General features: G+C 39.9%; 8 non-coding genes across 8 annotated transcripts; all 8 read right to left on the bottom strand.

Annotated features, from left to right (window-relative positions):
- Positions 1-827: 827 nt before the first annotated feature.
- On the bottom strand, positions 828-910 carry TRNAL-UAA (transfer RNA leucine (anticodon UAA)). Its single transcript has one exon. It is a non-coding gene; the product is annotated as a tRNA-Leu (tRNA).
- A 1,881-nt stretch (positions 911-2,791) lies between these two features.
- On the bottom strand, positions 2,792-2,874 carry TRNAL-UAA (transfer RNA leucine (anticodon UAA)). Its single transcript has one exon. It is a non-coding gene; the product is annotated as a tRNA-Leu (tRNA).
- Positions 2,875-3,686: 812 nt separating this feature from the next.
- On the bottom strand, positions 3,687-3,769 carry TRNAL-UAA (transfer RNA leucine (anticodon UAA)). The gene has a single exon. It is a non-coding gene; the product is annotated as a tRNA-Leu (tRNA).
- An 812-nt stretch (positions 3,770-4,581) lies between these two features.
- TRNAL-UAA (transfer RNA leucine (anticodon UAA)) lies at positions 4,582-4,664 on the bottom strand. Its single transcript has one exon. It is a non-coding gene; the product is annotated as a tRNA-Leu (tRNA).
- Positions 4,665-16,732: 12,068 nt separating this feature from the next.
- TRNAL-UAA (transfer RNA leucine (anticodon UAA)) lies at positions 16,733-16,815 on the bottom strand. Its single transcript has one exon. It is a non-coding gene; the product is annotated as a tRNA-Leu (tRNA).
- Positions 16,816-17,627: 812 nt separating this feature from the next.
- Positions 17,628-17,710, bottom strand: TRNAL-UAA (transfer RNA leucine (anticodon UAA)). The gene has a single exon. It is a non-coding gene; the product is annotated as a tRNA-Leu (tRNA).
- An 812-nt stretch (positions 17,711-18,522) lies between these two features.
- Positions 18,523-18,608, bottom strand: TRNAL-UAA (transfer RNA leucine (anticodon UAA)). Its single transcript has one exon. It is a non-coding gene; the product is annotated as a tRNA-Leu (tRNA).
- An 808-nt stretch (positions 18,609-19,416) lies between these two features.
- Positions 19,417-19,499, bottom strand: TRNAL-UAA (transfer RNA leucine (anticodon UAA)). Its single transcript has one exon. It is a non-coding gene; the product is annotated as a tRNA-Leu (tRNA).
- Positions 19,500-19,745: the final 246 nt, after the last annotated feature.

Consider the following 19,745-nt stretch of genomic DNA (forward strand, 5'->3'; position numbering starts at 1 on the left):
CCCTGTCCTTTTCCTTTTTTGATCTAACCTTTCTAGAAGACCATATGTTATACAAATTTCTTTTATCATACTTTTGATAAATTTGCACTAACAGATAGCTTTATTTTATAAGGTGACTTATCAAGAGCTGTAGACCGGTCACCAATGTAGACCATACTCTTCACTGGAAATTTCATACTCCAACTTTTACTTTCCTCTGTATATTGGCTTTCAATTTTGCTCTATATTTAGAAAGATGACCAAAACTGATCATTGGAATAAAATGTTACCTGGATTTATCAACAACGCTATGTTAAAAAAATCGAGTTTCCTAATACAAATTTATCTTTCCACATAATGTCAATGACAAGTTTGTCACTTCACTATACCTTATGTTTTCCTAAGTAGATTTAACATTTCATCACTACCTATGCACCCTGTCCTTTTCCTTTTTTGATCTAACCTTTCTAGAAGACCATATTTTATACAAATTTCTTTTATCATACTTCTGATTCGCTCATATTATTTTGACATCATGTGCTTTAAAACTTCTTTTGGAGCTACAGTATGATTGTTTACCTCAATAAATCAACTACATCTTTTTCACAAAACATTCCACATTTGTTTTTTTTAGATGTCTATTCTTTGGTTGAAACTTGAAACTTCCTCTAGTTATCATCATACGTCGTACTAGAGCTTCAGTTTATTATAAAACCTCCACTCAATTAATTGCAATATTCATGGTTATTACAGGTATACAACTGTGCTACCGAGCAACAATATCTTTCCTGCTGTTCAGACCTATGTAGATTTTGAGATGCCTTGAAGATTTTCAAGAGTAAAACTCATACCAGGAGTGGGGTTCGAACCCACGCGGATACATATCCATTGGATCTTAAGTCCAGCGCCTTAACCACTCGGCCATCCTGGTGGTTGTGTGGCAGCCTTTAGATTGTAACTGGAGCTGATGATTGATAAAAATAGTGCAATCATTAAATTTGCACTAACAGATAGCTTTATTTTATAAGGCGACTTATCAAGAGCTGTAGACCGGTCACCAATGTAGACCATACTGTTCACTGGATATTTCATACTCCAACTTTAACTTTCCTCTGTATATTGGCTTTCATTTTTGCTCTATGTTTAGAAAGATGACCAAAACTGATCATTGGAATAAAATGTTACCTGGATTTATCAACAACGCTAAGTTAAAAAAATCGAGTTTCCTAATACAAATTAATCTTTCCACATAATGTCAATGACAAGTTTGTCACTTCACTATACCCCATGTTTTCCTAAGCATATTTAACATTTCATCACTACCTATGCACCCTGTCCTTTTCCTTTTTTGATCTAACCTTTCTAGAAGACCATATGTTATACACATTTCTTTTATCATACTTTTGATAAATTTGCACTAACAGATAGCTTTATTTTATAAGGTGACTTATCAAGAGCTGTAGACCGGTCACCAATGTAGACCATACTCTTCACTGGAAATTTCATACTCCAACTTTTACTTTCCTCTGTATATTGGCTTTCAATTTTGCTCTATGTTTAGAAAGATGACCAAAACTGATCATTGGAATAAAATGTTACCTGGATTTATCAACAACGCTAAGTTAAAAAATCGAGTTTCCTAATACAAATTAATCTTTCCACATAATGTCAATGACAAGCTCGTCTCTTCACTATACCTTATGTTTTCCTAAGTAGATTTAACATTTCATCACTACCTATGCACCCTGTCCTTTTCCTTTTTTGATCTAACCTTTCTAGAAGACCATATTTTATACAAATTTCTTTTATCATATGTAACGGGCGTGTACAAGAGAGCAAAGGATGGACGAGGCCGAGGGACGATCCAACAGGTTTATTCACAAGAACACTGGAACAGCACACGATAAGTCCACATAAAACAGATTCGGGGGCCCTTCCCGACAATCCTCGGACCGGATAACAAAGCAATCGTCCTTACAGTAGTCCAAAGAGTTCCACACAATCCCACGGGCCGCCACACAGGCCTAGCTCCGTCCGTGTCCACAGCCACCCAGGCTGGGGCTCCTGCTCTCTTCAAGTTTCAGCTCACTCTGAAGTTACAAAAAGGGAAATGCATTGTCTGTGCTGCTTGACCAGCCCACCATGTTTGCTCAGGGGGTAGGGGTCACACATCCTATCATCAATGGTTTGGTCCATCACAGGGCTCCGATATGTCTGCCAGCCACAGTATTCCTTCACTGGCCAATGCAATTACAGATTAGATACACAACTCTGGAAAGAAGAGGACAGGCTATTTACATAATCACATTAGATGCCAAGACTACAATTGTATGAGAGAGACACATTGAAACCAGTAGCTCCCCCAAGAAAATACATGAATTACATCTAATACAACCAGGGAAATATACATATCATGACATAGTATCACAGCATATACAGTGAGAGGGTAAAATACATCTTCACATCATACTTCTGATTCGCTCATATTATTTTGACATCATGTGCTTTAAAACTTCTTTTGGAGCTACAGTATGATTGTTTACCTCAATAAATCAACTACATATTTTTCCCAAAACATTCCACATTTGTTTTTTTTAGATGTCTATTCTTTGGTTGAAACTTGAAACTTCCTCTAGTGATCATCATACGTCGTACTAGAGCTTCAGTTTATTATAAAACCTCCACTCAATTAATTGCAATATTCATGGTTATTACAGGTATACAACTGTGCTACCGAGCAACAATATCTTTCCTGCTGTTCAGACCTATGTAGATTTTGAGATACCTTGAAGATTTTCAAGAGTAAAACTCATACCAGGAGTGGGGTTCGAACCCACGCGGATACATATCCATTGGATCTTAAGTCCAACGCCTTAACCACTCGGCCATCCTGGTGGTTGTGTGGCAGCCTTTAGATTGTAACTGGAGCTGATGATTGATAAAAATAGTGCAATCATTAAATTTGCACTAACAGATAGCTTTATTTTATAAGGCGACTTATCAAGAGCTGTAGACCGGCCACCAATGTAGACCATACTGTTCACTGGATATTTCATACTCCAACTTTAACTTTCCTCTGTATATTGGCTTTCATTTTTGCTCTATGTTTAGAAAGATGACCAAAACTGATCATTGGAATAAAATGTTACCTGGATTTATCAACAACGCTAAGTTAAAAAAATCGAGTTTCCTAATACAAATTAATCTTTCCACATAATGTCAATGACAAGTTCGTCTCTTCACTATACCTTATGTTTTCCTAAGTAGATTTAACATTTCATCACTACCTATGCACCCTGTCCTTTTCCTTTTTTGATCTAACCTTTCTAGAAGACCATATTTTATACAAATTTCTTTTATCATACTTCTGATTCGCTCATATTATTTTGACATCATGTGCTTTAAAACTTCTTTTGGAGCTTCAGTATGATTGTTTACCTCAATAAATCAACTACATCTTTTTCTCAAAACATTCCACATTTGTTTTTTTTAGATGTCTTTTCTTTGGTTGAAACTTGAAACTTCCTCTAGTGATCATCATACGTCGTACTAGAGCTTCGGTTTATTATAAAACCTCCACTCAATTAATTGCAATATTCATGGTTATTACAGGTATACAACTGTGCTACCGAGCAACAATATCTTTCCTGCTGTTCAGACCTATGTAGATTTTGAGATGCCTTGAAGATTTTCAAGAGTAAAACTCATAGCAGGAGTGGGGTTCGAACCCACGCGGATACATATCCATTGGATCTTAAGTCCAACGCCTTAACCACTCGGCCATCCTGGTGGTTGTGTGGCAGCCTTTAGATTGTAACTGGAGCTGATGATTGATAAAAATAGTGCAATCATTAAATTTGCACTAACAGATAGCTTTATTTTATAAGGCGACTTATCAAGAGCTGTAGACCGGCCACCAATGTAGACCATACTGTTCACTGGATATTTCATACTCCAACTTTAACTTTCCTCTGTATATTGGCTTTCATTTTTGCTCTATGTTTAGAAAGATGACCAAAACTGATCATTGGAATAAAATGTTACCTGGATTTATCAACAACGCTAAGTTAAAAAAATCGAGTTTCCTAATACAAATTAATCTTTCCACATAATGTCAATGACAAGTTTGTCACTTCACTATACCCAATGTTTTCCTAAGCATATTTAACATTTCATCACTACCTATGCACCCTGTCCTTTTCCTTTTTTGATCTAACCTTTCTAGAAGACCATATTTTATACAAATTTCTTTTATCATACTTCTGATTCGCTCATATTATTTTGACATCATGTGCTTTAAAACTTCTTTTGGAGCTTCAGTATGATTGTTTACCTCAATAAATCAACTACATCTTTTTCTCAAAACATTCCACATTTGTTTTTTTTAGATGTCTTTTCTTTGGTTGAAACTTGAAACTTCCTCTAGTGATCATCATACGTCGTACTAGAGCTTCAGTTTATTATAAAACCTCCACTCAATTAATTGCAATATTCATGGTTATTACAGGTATACAACTGTGCTACCGAGCAACAATATCTTTCCTGCTGTTCAGACCTATGTAGATTTTGAGATGCCTTGAAGATTTTCAAGAGTAAAACTCATACCAGGAGTGGGGTTCGAACCCACGCGGATACATATCCATTGGATCTTAAGTCCAACGCCTTAACCACTCGGCCATCCTGGTGGTTGTTTAGCAGCCTTTAGATTGTAACTGGAGCTGATGATTGATAAAAATAGTGCAATCATTAAATTTGCACTAACAGATAGCTTTATTTTATAAGGCGACTTATCAAGAGCTGTAGACCGGCCACCAATGTAGACCATACTGTTCACTGGATATTTCATACTCCAACTTTAACTTTCCTCTGTATATTGGCTTTCATTTTTGCTCTATGTTTAGAAAGATGACCAAAACTGATCATTGGAATAAAATGTTACCTGGATTTATCAACAACGCTAAGTTAAAAAAATCGAGTTTCCTAATACAAATTAATCTTTCCACATAATGTCAATGACAAGTTTGTCACTTCACTATACCCAATGTTTTCCTAAGCATATTTAACATTTCATCACTACCTATGCACCCTGTCCTTTTCCTTTTTTGATCTAACCTTTCTAGAAGACCATATGTTATACAAATTTCTTTTATCATACTTTTGATAAATTTGCACTAACAGATAGCTTTATTTTATAAGGTGACTTATCAAGAGCTGTAGACCGGCCACCAATGTAGACCATACTCTTCACTGGAAATTTCATACTCCAACTTTTACTTTCCTCTGTATATTGGCTTTCAATTTTGCTCTATGTTTAGAAAGATGACCAAAACTGATCATTGGAATAAAATGTTACCTGGATTTATCAACAACGCTAAGTTAAAAAATCGAGTTTCCTAATACAAATTAATCTTTCCACATAATGTCAATGACAAGTTTGTCTCTAGAGTTGAGCGCGGTTCGTGGTTCGAAGTTCTCCAGTTCTAAGCTCGAGTGATTTTTGGGGCTGTTCGAGATCGAACTAGAACTCGAGCTTTTTGCAAAAGCTCGATAGTTCTAGATACGTTCGAGAACGGTTCTAGCAGCAAAAAGCAGGGCTTTTTACAGCTACAGTGTGCAGGAGCCATCGCTGGCAGCCTGCCAGAAGCTGATAACCAAGATAAACATCGGGTATCCAAGCAAAGCGCTTTGGTTAGTAACCCGATGTTTATCTTAGTTACGTGCAGGAAGCCCACACTTCCCGCTCAGCTCACTCCGCCCCCTCCTGCCCGCGGCATGTATACATACATATACACACACACACACACACACTCTCACTCACGCACACCCCCCCCCCTCCCAGCTACAGTGTGCAGGAGCCATCGCTGGCAGCCTGCCACAAGCTGGTAACCAAGATAAACATCGGGTATCCAAGCAAAGCGCTTTGGTTAGTAACCCGATGTTTATCTTAGTTACGTGCAGGAAGCCCACACTTCCCGCTCTGCTCACTCCGCCCCCTCCTGCCCGCGGCATGTATACATACATATACACACACGCACACACACACACACTCTCCCCCCCCCCCCGCTCGGCTTACCTGCGGTGATGAAGTCCCGCCATCCCGACCTCAGCGCTGTCACTGTCCTCCATGGCCGCCACTTGTCACATCACCTATCGCTTCCGACCCGAGACTGACACTGGCGGTGACGTCACGGACCTCTCGCGATACTTGATGTGAAGGCGCCGGTCATTGACCTCAGTGACAGGGGCTGTCAGTGTGCTGGAGATCAGCGCAGGTAATGTACCTCGCTGACAGCAGCACTTGTCATGGTGACCTGGGCTGACCCATTGATGTTAGCTCAGGTCACTGCATTGCTCTCCCAGCCAATGGGGAACATCCTGCTCTTCATTGACTGGGACAGTGTGGATCGTCATGGCAACCCCTTGGATTACACCAGACCTGGATTTGTTTTTCTTTCTAATAAATTGGTTAAAGAGGGAATGTTTTGGGGAGTGTTTTTTCAAATAAAAATGTGTTTGTCGTCTATTTTTTTTTATTACTGACTGGGTTGGTGATGTCGGGTATCTGATAGACGCCTGACCTCACCAACCCCAGGGCTTGATGCCAGGTGACATTACACATCTGGTATTAACCCCATATATTACCCCGTTTGCGACCGCACCAGGGCGCGGGATGAGCTGGGGCGAAGCACCAGGATTGGCGCATCTAATGGATGCGCCACTTCTGGGGCGGCTGCGGCCTGCTATTTTTAGGCTTGGGAGAGTCCAATAACCATGGACCTCCCTAGTCTGAGAATATCAGGCCCCAGCTGTCTGCTTTACCTTGGCTGGTGATCCAATTTTGGGGGACCCCTACGTGTTTTTTTTTTTTTAAATTATTTATTTAATTTAAAATAACAGCGTGGGGTGCCCTCAGTTTTGGATTACCAAACAAGGTGAGGTTGCCAGCTGTGGTCTGCAGGCTGCAGCCGTCTGCTTTACCCTAGCTGGCTACAAAACTAGGGGGAACCCTACGTCATTTTTTTTTTCATTTTTTTGGCTAAATACAAAGCTAAGCACCCCTTAGTGCCACATGAAAGGCACCAAAGGGTGCTCCACTTTTTCTCCACTTTTTCTCCACTTTTTCTCCACTTTTTCTCCATTTTTTTCTCCACTTTTTCTCCATTTATTCTCCACTTTTTCTCCATTTTTTTCTCCACTTTTTCTCCATTTATTCTCCACTTTTTCTCCACTTTTTCTCCACTTTTTCTCCACTTTTTCTCCACTTTTTCTCCACTTTTTCTCCGTTTATTCTTCACTTTTTCTCCACTTTTTCTCCATTTGTTTCTCCACTTTTTCTCCACTTTTTCTCCACTTTTTCTCCACTTTTTCTCCACTTTTTCTCCACTTTTTCTCCACTTTTTCTCCACTTTTTCTCCATTTTTTTCTCCACTTTTTCTCCATTTATTCTCCACTTTTTCCTCCACTTTTTCCTCCACTTTTTCTCCACTTTTTCTCCACTTTTTCTCCACTTTTTCTCCACTTTTTCTCCACTTTTTCTCCACTTTTTCTCCACTTTTTCTCCATTTTTTTCTCCACTTTTTCTCCATTTATTCTCCACTTTTTCTCCACTTTTTCTCCACTTTTTCTCCACTTTTTCTCCACTTATTCTCCACTTATTCTCCACTTTTTCTCCACTTTTTCTCCACTTTTTCTCCATTTAATCCCAACTTATTCTCCACTTTTTCTCCACTTTTTCTCCATTTTTTTCTCCACTTTTTCTCCATTTATTCTCCACTTTTTCTCCATTTTTTTCTCCACTTTTTCTCCACTTTTTCTCCACTTATTCTCCACTTTTTCTCCACTTTTTCTTCATTTATTCTCCACTTTTTCTCCACTTTTTCTCCACTTTTTCTCCACTTTTTGTCCACTTATTCTCCATTTTTCTCCACTTATTCTCCACTTTTTCTCCACTTTTTCTCCACTTTTTCTCCATTTATTCTCCACTTTTTCTCCACTTTTTCTCCATTTTTTTCTCCACTTTTTCTCCAGTTGTTCTCCACTTTTTCTCCATTTTTGATCCACTTTTTCTCCACTTATTCTCCACTTTTTCTCCACTTATTCTCCACTTTTTCTCCATTTATTCTCCACTTTTTCTCCACTTTTTCTCCATTTTTTTCTCCACTTTTTCTCCACTTTTTCTCCATTTTTTTTCTCCACTTTTTCTCCACTTTTTCTCCACTTATTCTCTACTTTTTCTCCACTTTTTCTCCACTTTTTCTCCATTTTTTTTCTCCACTTTTTCTCCACTTTTTCTCCACTTATTCTCTACTTTTTCTCCACTTATTCTCCACTTATTCTCCACTTTTCTCCACTTTTTCTCCATTTATTCCCAACTTATTCTCCACTTTTTCTCCACTTTTTCTCCATTTTTTTCTCCACTTTTTCTTCACTTTTTCTCCATTTATTCTCCACTTTTTCTCCACTTTTTCTCCATTTTTTTCTCCACTTTTTCTCCACTTTTTCTCCACTTTTTCTCCACCTTTTCTCCACTTATTCTCCACTTATTCTCCACTTTTCTCCACTTTTTCTCCATTTATTCCCAACTTATTCTCCACTTTTTCTCCACTTTTTCTCCATTTTTTTCTCCACTTTTTCTTCACTTTTTCTCCATTTATTCTCCACTTTTTCTCCACTTTTTCTCCATTTTTTTCTCCACTTTTTCTCCACTTTTTCTCCACTTTTTCTCCACCTTTTCTCCACTTATTCTCCACTTATTCTCCACTTTTTCTCCATTTTTTTCTCCACTTATTCTCCACTTTTTCTCCACTTTTTCTCCATTTTTTTCTCCACTTTTTCTCCACTTTTTCTCCACTTTTTCTCCACTTATTCTCCACTTATTCTCCACTTTTTCTCCACTTTTTCTCCACTGTTTCTCCATTTTTTTCTCCACTTTTTCTCCACTTTTTCTCCACTTTTTCTCCACTTTTTCTCCACTTTTTCTCCGTTCTTTTTCTATGGTCGGTCTACCCATTAGCTCTGCCATGCATACTGTAGCTCTACACCTACTGCACATGTTACTTTATGATTGACATCTCTTTCGTACCAGAGCTGTCTAAGTCTACTCTAACCCCATATTTGTCATTACTATATTGTCCTTGTACTGAATTATGACATTTGTATCATGTGTTTCATTTCTTGCTGTGTTGCAATTTTTTTGCTGCATGCCAATTGTACCTCTACATTGTTCGAGTTTATGTTATTGTTCTCTCACTCTTATGTGATACTGATTATTGTCATTTTTCATGATTACATGCAGATAAGTCCAATCTGACGAAGGCTCAGGCCGAAACGTCAATTGTAACTTGTTTTGGACAAAAACATATATGCTTATGAAAAAAAAAATGTTCTTAATACGGACCAATAAAGAGTGATTTTGCATTACTATCCATTGGGACTTACTGACTTAGTCTGGGAGATTTAGAGTGCCGAGGTTACTCACTAATTTTATCTATTATTACCTCTGAGCACCTATATACCAGTGAGCAGAGCTTCCGCTACAGTAGTTCTCCTGATTAGGCATGCCCTTACCTCATGAGCAGGGCATTGCAGCTTTGGTAGCAACCATTACGACATGGACTCTGCTGCTGTGGACCCGGGGAGAGTGAGTGCAGATTCATTGCACCCACACTCCTCACATGAAGGGTCCGCACTCCTAGAAAATGGGGGATACATTCCCTGAGTGTCTCCCCCCCATATTCTAGACGGTCCAGAGTCGTCGTGGGACCCCTTTATTTTTTTTCTTACAATAAATTGGTGAAAGAGGAAATGTTTTGGGGACTGTTTTTTCAAATAAATTTCTTTTGTCAATTTTTTGTTTTTTGTTAGTACTGACAGTTTATGATGTTGGGTATCTAATAGACGCCATGACATCACAAACTGCTGGGCTTGATCTCAGGTGACTTTACAGCTAGTATCAACCCGATTTATTACCCCGTTTGCCACTGCACCAGGGCACGGGATGAGCTGGGGTGAAGCGCCAGGATTGGCGCATCTAGTGGATGCGCCACGTCTGGGGTGCCTGCGGCCTGCTATTTTTAGGCTGTGAAGGCCCAATAACTATGGACCTTCCCACCCTGAGAATACCAGACCACAGCTGTCCGCTTTACCTTGGCTGGTGATCCAATTTGGAGGGGACCCTACTTTTTTTGTGTAATTATTAATATTTATAAAATAATTATAAAAAAGAGCCTGAGGGGACCTCCACATTGGATCCCCAACCACGGTAAAGCTGCCAGCTGTGGTTTTTAGGGTACAGCCGTCTGCTTTACCCTAGCTGGCTATCAAAAATGGGGGGACCCAACGTCATTTTTTTTTTTTAACTATTTTTTAAATAGAAAAAATTAATGGGCTTCCCTGTATTTTGATTGCCAACCAAGGTAACGGCAGGCAGATGGGGGTGGCAACCCATAGCTGTCTGCTTTATCTGCGCTGAGAATCAAAAATACCGCGGAGCGCTACGTCATTTTTTTAAAGATTTATTTTTACAGCACTGTGATGTCCAGCAATCAAAATACAGGGAAGCCCATTTTATTTTTAGTTATTTATATAAATAATTAAAAAAAATAAATATGGGCTCCCGCTGCATTTTTTGTATTGCTAGCTAAGGGTAATCCAAGCAGCTACTGGCTGCTAACCCCCACTGCTTGGTGTTACCTTCACTGGCAATGGAAAATCCAGGGAAGCATTTTTTATTTTTTTTGCCAAAAAACTACAAAAAAAGGACGTGAGCTTCGCCATATTTTTGTATGCTAGCCAGGTATAGCAGGCAGGTGCTGGAAGAGTTGGATACAGCGCCAGAATATGGCGCTTCTATGAAAATGCCATTTTCTGAGGCGGCTGCAGACTGCAATTCGCAGCAGTGGGGCCCAGAAAACTCAGGCCAACCTGTGCTGCGGATTCCAATCCCCAGCTGCCTAGTTGTACCTGGCTGGACACAAAAATGGGGCGAAGCCTACGTCATTTGTTTTCTAATTATTTCATGAAATTCATGAAATAATAAAAAAAGGGCTTCCCTTTATTTTTGGTTCCCAGCCGGGTACAAATAGGCAACTGGGGGTTGGGGGCAGCCGTACCTGCCTGCTGTACCTGGCTAGCATACAAAAATATGGCGAAGCCCACATAATTTTTTCAGGGGGCAAAAAACTTCTGCATACAGTCCTGGATGGAGTATGCTGAGCCTTGTAGTTCTGCAGCTGCTGTCTGTCTGTATGGAGAAGAGCAGACAGCAGCTGCAGAACTACAAGGCTCAGCATACTCCATCCAGGACTGTATGCAGAATTTTTTTGCCCACCAAAAAAATGACGTGGGCTTCGCCATATTTTTGTATGCTAGCCAGGTACAGCTGGCAGCCACGGGCTGCCTCCAACCCCCAGTTGCCTATTTGTACCCGGCTGGGAACCAAAAATATAGGGAAGCCCGTTTTTTTTAATTATTTCACTTATTTCATGAAATAATTAAAAAACAAATGACGTGGGCTTCGCCCTATTTTTGTGTCCAGCCGGGTACAACTAGGCAGCTGGGGATTGGAATCCGCAGCACAGGTTAGCCCGAGGTTTGTGGGCGCCTCTGCTGCGGATTTCAGTCTGCAGCCGTCCCAGAAAATGGCGCTCTCATAGAAGCGCCATCATCTGGCGCTGTATCCAACTCTTCCAACAGCCCTGTAGCCGGGTGGCTTCTTGGGTAATCCTGAGTTAATACTGGCTTTGTTTTACCAGCCAGTATTAAGCCAGAGATTCTTAATGTCAGGCACGTTTGACCCGGCCATTAAGAATCTCCAATAAAGGGTTAAAAAAAAGACACTACACAGAGAAAAAATACTTTAATAGAAATAAATACACAGACACATTAGAGACTCCATCTTTATTACCCCCTGTCAGCCCTCCACGATCCTGCTCTTCTGTCTTCTTTCTTTCTAGTGTAGTAGTAGTGACGATTGTAGTGAGGATGAGATTCACCAGCTCATCACTTGGGGCTGGGGAACCTCCATCCTCACTACAATCATCACTAGTGTAGTAGTAGTGACGATTGTAGTGAGGAAGGATGAGATTCACCAGCTCATCACTTGGGGCTGGGGAACCTCCATCCTCACTACAATCATCACTAGTGTAGTAGTAGTGACGATTGTAGTGAGGAAGGATGAGATTCACCAGCTCATCACTTGGGGCTGGGGAACCTCCATCCTCACTACAATCATCACTAGTGTAGTAGTAGTGACGATTGTAGTGAGGATGAGGTTCACCAGCTCATCACTTGGGGCTGGGGAACCTCCATCCTCACTACAATCATCACTAGTGTAGTAGTAGTAGTGACGATTGTAGTGAGGAAGGATAAGGTTCACTCACAGCAAGTTGGGCTGCAGTGTGTACATCGCCCTAGCCAAAAACTGATGCTCTAGCAGGATACAGCTAAACCCCCACTAAGTGGAGGCACCACAGGTGCAGGAGAAGCAGATCACACACACACCTTCATGGAATGGAGGGGAGGTGACTGCTAGATGATAAAACTGCACACAAGTGGCTTGCATAGAGCGCTGTTCACATGCAGATGACACAGTCACAAACCCGCAGCCTATTAGGTAACGCCCTTCTATTAGATCAGGCGGGCTGCCAAGCCGTACTCCACTGTATATCATGCACGGACAGACACTCTACAATGCAAGGCCCAACAGAAAGGGGCCTGGCTGTATCCTGTACAAACAAAAAAATATGAGGTTTTTGTTGGTATTTATGGCCATAAAACGTAAGCCTACACCCTCGTCAAGGGACCTCATGTCTGTAGGTCCCTACACTAAATATAAAAAAAGCAACAATAAGAGGATAATGTCCTCCAAAAATCAAGTATTACTCACAGCAAGTTGGGCTGCAGTGTGTACATCGCCCTGGCCAAAAACTGATGCTCTAGCAGGATACAGCTAAACCCCCACTAAGTGGAGGCACCACAGGTGCAGGAGAAGCAGATCACACACACACCTTCATGGAATGGAGGGGAGGTGACTGCTAGATGATAAAACTGCACACAAGTGGCTTGCATAGAGCGCTGTTCACATGCAGATGACACAGTCACAAACCCGCAGCCTATTAGGTAACGCCCTTCTATTAGATCAGGCGGGCTGCCAAGCCGTACTCCACTGTATATCATGCACGGACAGACACTCTACAATGCAAGGCCCAACAGAAAGGGGCCTGGCTGTATCCTGTACAAACAAAAAAATATGAGGTGATGTACACACTGCAGCCCAACTTGCTGTGAGTAATACTTGATTTTTGGAGGACATTATCCTCTTATTGTTGCTTTTTTTATATTTAGTGTAGGGACCTACAGACATGAGGTCCCTTGACGAGGGTGTAGGCTTACGTTTTATGGCCATAAATACCAACAAAAACCTCATATTTTTTTGTTTGTACAGGATACAGCCAGGCCCCTTTCTGTTGGGCCTTGCATTGTAGAGTGTCTGTCCGTGCATGATATACAGTGGAGTACGGCTTGGCAGCCCGCCTGATCTAATAGAAGGGCGTTACCTAATAGGCTGCGGGTTTGTGACTGTGTCATCTGCATGTGAACAGCGCTCTATGCAAGCCACTTGTGTGCAGTTTTATCATCTAGCAGTCACCTCCCCTCCATTCCATGAAGGTGTGTGTGTGATCTGCTTCTCCTGCACCTGTGGTGCCTCCACTTAGTGGGGGTTTAGCTGTATCCTGCTAGAGCATCAGTTTTTGGCCAGGGCGATGTACACACTGCAGCCCAACTTGCTGTGAGTAATACTTGATTTTTGGAGGACATTATCCTCTTATTGTTGCTTTTTTTATATTTAGTGTAGGGACCTACAGACATGAGGTCCCTTGACGAGGGTGTAGGCTTACGTTTTATGGCCATAAATACCAACAAAAACCTCATATTTTTTTGTTTGTACAGGATACAGCCAGGCCCCTTTCTGTTGGGCCTTGCATTGTAGAGTGTCTGTCCGTGCATGATATACAGTGGAGTACGGCTTGGCAGCCCGCCTGATCTAATAGAAGGGCGTTACCTAATAGGCTGCGGGTTTGTGACTGTGTCATCTGCATGTGAACAGCGCTCTATGCAAGCCACTTGTGTGCAGTTTTATCATCTAGCAGTCACCTCCCCTCCATTCCATGAAGGTGTGTGTGTGATCTGCTTCTCCTGCACCTGTGGTGCCTCCACTTAGTGGGGGTTTAGCTGTATCCTGCTAGAGCATCAGTTTTTGGCCAGGGCGATGTACACACTGCAGCCCAACTTGCTGTGAGTAATACTTGATTTTTGGAGGACATTATCCTCTTATTGTTGCTTTTTTTATATTAAGGATAAGGTTCACCAGCTCATCACTTGGGGCTGGGGAACCTCCATCCTCACTACAATCATCACTACAATCGGGAAGCAGCGTGCAGCCTTCACTCCGTGAGTGATCAGTGCTGGCTGCTAGCGGTAACGCTGACAGACGCGTTACCATAGCAACGGTGCTCTCGGAGCCGCGGTTAGCGGTGACGTCACCGCTAACTGCGTTGCTATGGCAACGGTGATCTCCGTTAATGACCGGCTGTGTCAGCCGGTCCCTAACGGAACGGGGAGTCGACCGTGTGCTAGAGCATGTCGCCGGTACACGGCGATACACATATGTGCACCGTGTACCGGAGAGATGCACTCGCAGGTCCTACATGACGTGTCATAGTCATGTGACCAGTCTGTAGCCAATGAGATAATAGCCACGTGACTGGTCACATGGCTATTTTGACGTCACGATAGGTCCTGCATCTCTGCTGGCAGTGCAGGTCACCGGGAGGATTCAGCGATCATCGGATGGAATAGCGGCAGGAAACAGAGTGCAGAAGGGATCGCGAGGACCGGTAAGTGTTATGGCAATGTTTATTAACTGTTTGTGAACATTTATAACGCATTTTTATGTGTTTGTGATTGCCTCCCATTCTAGCCTATACGTTCGAGTTCGGTTCGTCGAACGTTCGACGAACCGAACTCGAACGGGACCCCCGTTCGGCGAACCGGCCTCGAGCCGAACCGGGACCAGTTCGCTCATCTCTATTCGTCTCTTCATTATACCTTATGTTTTCCTAAGTAGATTTAACATTTCATCACTACCTATGCACCCTGTCCTTTTCCTTTTTTGATCTAACTTTTCTAGAAGACCATATTTTATACAAATTTCTTTTATCATACTTCTGATTCGCTCATATTATTTTGACATCATGTGCTTTAAAACTTCCTTTGGAGCTTCAGTATGATTGTTTACCTCAATAAATCAACTACATCTTTTTCCCAAAACATTCCACATTTGTTTTTTTTAGATGTCTATTCTTTGGTTGAAACTTGAAACTTCCTCTAGTGATCATCATACGTCGTACTAGAGCTTCAGTTTATTATAAAACCTCCACTCAATTAATATCAATATTCATGGTTATTACAGGTATACAACTGTGCTACCGAGCAACAATATCTTTCCTGCTGTTCAGACCTATGTAGATTTTGAGATGCCTTGAAGATTTTCAAGAGTAAAACTCATACCAGGAGTGGGGTTCGAACCCACGCGGATACATATCCATTGGATTTATTTTATAAGGCGACTTATCAAGAGCTGTAGACCGGCCACCAATGTAGACCATACTCTTCACTGGATATTTCATACTCCAACTTTAACTTTCCTCTGTATATTGGCTTTCATTTTTGCTCTATGTTTAGAAAGATGACCAAAACTGATCATTGGAATAAAATGTTACCTGGATTTATCAACAACGCTAAGTTAAAAAAATAGAGTTTCCTAATACAAATTAATCTTTCCACATAATGTCAATGACAAGTTTGTCACTTCACTATACCCCATGTTTTCCTAAGCAAATTTAACATTTCATCACTACCTATGCACCCTGTCCTTTTCCTTTTTTGATCTAACCTTTCTAGAAGACCATATGTTATACAAATTTCTTTTATCATACTTTTGATAAATTTGCACTAACAGATAGCTTTATTTTATAAGGTGACTTATCAAGAGCTGTAGACCGGTCACCAATGTAGACCATACTCTTCACTGGAAATTTCATACTCCAACTTTTACTTTCCTCTGTATATTGTCTTTCAATTTTGCTCTATGTTTAGAAAGATGACCAAAACTGATCATTGGAATAAAATGTTACCTGGATTTATCAACAACGCTAAGTTAAAAAATCGAGTTTCCTAATACAAATTAATCTTTCCACATAATGTCAATGACAAGTTCGTCTCTTCACTATACCTTACGTTTTCCTAAGTAGATTTAACATTTCATCACTACCTATGCACCCTGTCCTTTTCCTTTTTTGATCTAACCTTTCTAGAAGACCATATTTTTATACAAATTTCTTTTATCATACTTCTGATTCGCTCATATTATTTTGACATCATGTGCTTTAAAACTTCTTTTGGAGCTTCAGTATGATTGTTTACCTCAATAAATCAACTACATCTTTTTCTCAAAACATTCCACATTTGTTTTTTTAGATGTCTTTTCTTTGGTTGAAACTTGAAACTTCCTCTAGTGATCATCATACGTCGTACTAGAGCTTCAGTTTATTATAAACCCTCCACTCAATTAATTGCAATATTCATGGTTATTACAGGTATACAACTGTGCTACCGAGCAACAATATCTTTCCTGCTGTTCAGACCTATGTAAATTTTGTGATGCTTTGAAGATTTTCAAGAGTAAAACTCATACCAGGAGTGGGGTTCGAACCCACGCGGATACATATCCATTGGATCTTAAGTCCAACGCCTTAACCACTCGGCAAACCTGGTGGTTGTGTGGCAGCCTTTAGATTGTAACTGGAGCTGATGATTGATAAAAATAGTGCAATCATTAAATTTGCACTAACAGATAGCTTTATTTTATAAGGCGACTTATCAAGAGCTGTAGACCGGCCACCAATGTAGACCATTCTGTTCACTGGATATTTCATACTCCAACTTTAACTTTCCTCTGTATATTGGCTTTCATTTTTGCTCTATGTTTAGAAAGATGACCAAAACTGATCATTGGAATAAAATGTTACCTGGATTTATCAACAACGCTAAGTTAAAAAAATCGAGTTTCCTAATACAAATTAATCTTTCCACATAATGTCAATGACAAGTTTGTCACTTCACTATACCCCATGTTTTCCTAAGCACATTTAACATTTCATCACTACCTATGCACCCTGTCCTTTTCCTTTTTTGATCTAACCTTTCTAGAAGACCATATTTTATACAAATTTCTTTTGTCATACTTCTGATTCGCTCATATTATTTTGACATCATGTGCTTTAAAACTTCTTTTGGAGCTACAGTATGATTGTTTACCTCAATAAATCAACTACATCTTTTTCCCAAAACATTCCACATTTGGTTTTTTTAGATGTCTATTCTTTGGTTGAAACTTGAAACTTCCTCTAGTGATCATCATACGTCGTACTAGAGCTTTAGTTTATTATAAAACCTCCACTCAATTAATTGCAATATTCATGGTTATTACAGGTATACAACTGTGCTACCGAGCAACAATATCTTTCCTGCTGTTCAGACCTATGTAGATTTTGAGATGCCTTGAAGATTTTCAAGAGTAAAACTCAAACCAGGAGTGGGGTTCGAACCCACGCGGATACATATCCATTGGATCTTAAGTCCAAGGCCTTAACCACTCGGCCATCCTGGTGGTTGTGTGGCAGCCTTTAGATTGTAACTGGAGCTGATGATTGATAAAAATAGTGCAATCATTAAATTTGCACTAACAGATAGCTTTATTTTATAAGGCGACTTATCAAGAGCTGTAGACCGGCCACCAATGTAGACCATTCTGTTCACTGGATATTTCATACTCCAACTTTAACTTTCCTCTGTATATTGGCTTTCATTTTTGCTCTATGTTTAGAAAGATGACCAAAACTGATCATTGGAATAAAATGTTACCTGGATTTATCAACAACGCTAAGTTAAAAAAATCGAGTTTCCTAATACAAATTAATCTTTCCACATAATGTCAATGACAAGTTTGTCACTTCACTATACCCCATGTTTTCCTAAGCACTTTTAACATTTCATCACTACCTATGCACCCTCTCCTTTTCCTTTTTTGATCTAACCTTTCTAGAAGACCATATTTTATACAAATTTCTTTTGTCATACTTCTGATTCGCTCATATTATTTTGACATCATGTGCTTTAAAACTTCTTTTGGAGCTACAGTATGATTGTTTACCTCAATAATTCAACTACATCTTTTTCCCAAAACATTCCACATTTGGTTTTTTTAGATGTCTATTCTTTGGTTGAAACTTGAAACTTCCTCTAGTGATCATCATACGTCGTACTAGAGCTTCAGTTTATTATAAAAGCTCCACTCAATTAATTGCAATATTCATGGTTATTACAGGTATACAACTGTGCTACCGAGCAACAATATCTTTCCTGCTGTTCAGACCTATGTAGATTTTGAGATGCCTTGAAGATTTTCAAGAGTAAAACTCATACCAGGAGTGGGGTTCGAACCCACGCGGATACATATCCATTGGATCTTAAGTCCAACGCCTTAACCACTCGGCCATCCTGTTGGTTGTGTGGCAGCCTTTAGATTGTAACTGGAGCTGATGATTGATAAAAATAGTGCAATCATTAAATTTGCACTAACAGATAGCTTTATTTTTTAAGGCGACTTATCAAGAGCTGTAGACCGGCCACCAATGTAGACCATTCTGTTCACTGGATATTTCATACTCCAACTTTAACTTTCCTCTGTATATTGGCTTTCATTTTTGCTCTTTGTTTAGAAAGATGACCAAAACTGATCATTGGAATAAAATGTTACCTGGATTTATCAACAACGCTAAGTTAAAAAAATCGAGTTTCCTAATACAAATTAATCTTTCCACATAATGTCAATGACAAGTTCGTCTCTTCACTATACCTTATGTTTTCCTAAGTAGATTTAACATTTCATCACTACCTATGCACCCTGTCCTTTTCCTTTTTTGATCTAACCTTTCTAGAAGACCATATTTTATACAAATTTCTTTTATCATACTTCTGATTCGCTCATATTATTTTGACATCATGTGCTTTAAAACTTCTTTTGGAGCTTCAGTATGATTGTTTACCTCAATAAATCAACTACATCTTTTTCTCAAAACATTCCACATTTGTTTTTTTAGATGTCTTTTCTTTGGTTGAAACTTGAAACTTCCTCTAGTGATCATCATACGTCGTACTAGAGCTTCAGTTTATTATAAAACCTCCACTCAATTAATTGCAATATTCATGGTTATTACAGGTATACAACTGTGCTACCGAGCAACAATATCTTTCCTGCTGTTCAGACCTATGTAGATTTTGAGATGCCTTGAAGATTTTCAAGAGTAAAACTCATACCAGGAGTGGGGTTCGAACCCACGCGGATACATATCCATTGGATCTTAAGTCCAACGCCTTAACCACTCGGCCATCCTGGTGGTTGTGTGGCAGCCTTTAGATTGTAACTGGAGCTGATGATTGATAAAAATAGTGCAATCATTAAATTTGCACTAACAGATAGCTTTATTTTTTAAGGCGACTTATCAAGAGCTGTAGACCGGCCACCAATGTAGACCATTCTGTTCACTGGATATTTCATACTCCAACTTTAACTTTCCTCTGTATATTGGCTTTCATTTTTGCTCTATGTTTAGAAAGATGACCAATACTGATCATTGGAATAA

Source organism: Anomaloglossus baeobatrachus, chromosome 3 (assembly GCF_048569485.1).
Source record: "Anomaloglossus baeobatrachus isolate aAnoBae1 chromosome 3, aAnoBae1.hap1, whole genome shotgun sequence".
Classification (NCBI taxonomy): Eukaryota; Metazoa; Chordata; class Amphibia; order Anura; family Aromobatidae; genus Anomaloglossus; species Anomaloglossus baeobatrachus.